The following is a 799-nucleotide window of genomic DNA, read 5'->3' as shown; positions in this document are numbered from 1 at the left end:
GGTTTCCTCTTGTTAACTGGTTTATAGATAATGGTTTCCTCTTGTTAGCTGGTTTATAGATATAGGGACAGAAAATCCACTTGCTTTTAATTTGAAAGTTTTACAAATCTGGACGTAATAAAACAGATCTGGTTTTTGTCAGGTTCTAAAATGATCCAAATCATTTTGAAGTGAACCAAAACAGATTCCACTAAGTTGGTACTTATTAAATATAATAATTAATTTGAGTGTAAAACTGCGTCCAGCTCCTGATCCAGCAGAACCTCCTTCAGTAATTCTCTGCAAGACTTCCTCAGTCTCCCTCCTGGTTCTGGAGCAGTTCTGGTCCACTCTTCTTTCCAGCAGTGATGTTCTGCTCAGCTCTCTGAAGGTCTCACCACACCATTTCAGTCAGGCTTAGGTTCTGGACTCTGACTGGACCACTGGTTCTCCTCTTTGACCCGTTCTGTTGTAGATCAGCTGCTGTATTTAGGATCATGGTCCTGTTGGACCCAGTTTGGTCCAAGTTTCAGCTGTTGAACTCCAGAACCCTTTGGTTTCCAGAGGAGTTCTGGTCCATTCAGTGACTGCCTCGGAGCATTAAGTGTAGAACCACTAGACTGAGGAACAGCTTCTACCCTGAGGCTGTTAGACTCATGAATCTCTAACCAGAATAATCACTGTGAAAAATCACATGTTGCTGCTGATCTGTTACATGCTGCTGGTCTGTTTCATGTTGCTGCTGATCTGTTTCATGCTGCTGCTGATCTGTTTCATGTTGCTGCTGATCTGTTTCATGTTGCTGCTGATCTGTTTCATG

The 799-nt window shown here is 42.6% G+C and overlaps 1 protein-coding gene across 1 annotated transcript in view; it reads right to left on the bottom strand.

Annotated features, from left to right (window-relative positions):
- Window positions 1-799, bottom strand: part of LOC119412976 (docking protein 2-like) — a 19,940-nt gene that overhangs the window by 14,903 nt on the left and 4,238 nt on the right. The gene's annotated exons all lie outside the window — the stretch shown is intronic.

The sequence above is a fragment of the Nematolebias whitei genome, chromosome 8, assembly GCF_014905685.2.
Source record: "Nematolebias whitei isolate Nwh7 chromosome 8, NemWhi1, whole genome shotgun sequence".
NCBI classification, from domain to species: domain Eukaryota; kingdom Metazoa; phylum Chordata; class Actinopteri; order Cyprinodontiformes; family Rivulidae; genus Nematolebias; species Nematolebias whitei.
The sequence above is the reverse complement of the archived record's forward strand: the minus strand, read 5'-3'. Positions and strand labels throughout refer to the sequence as shown.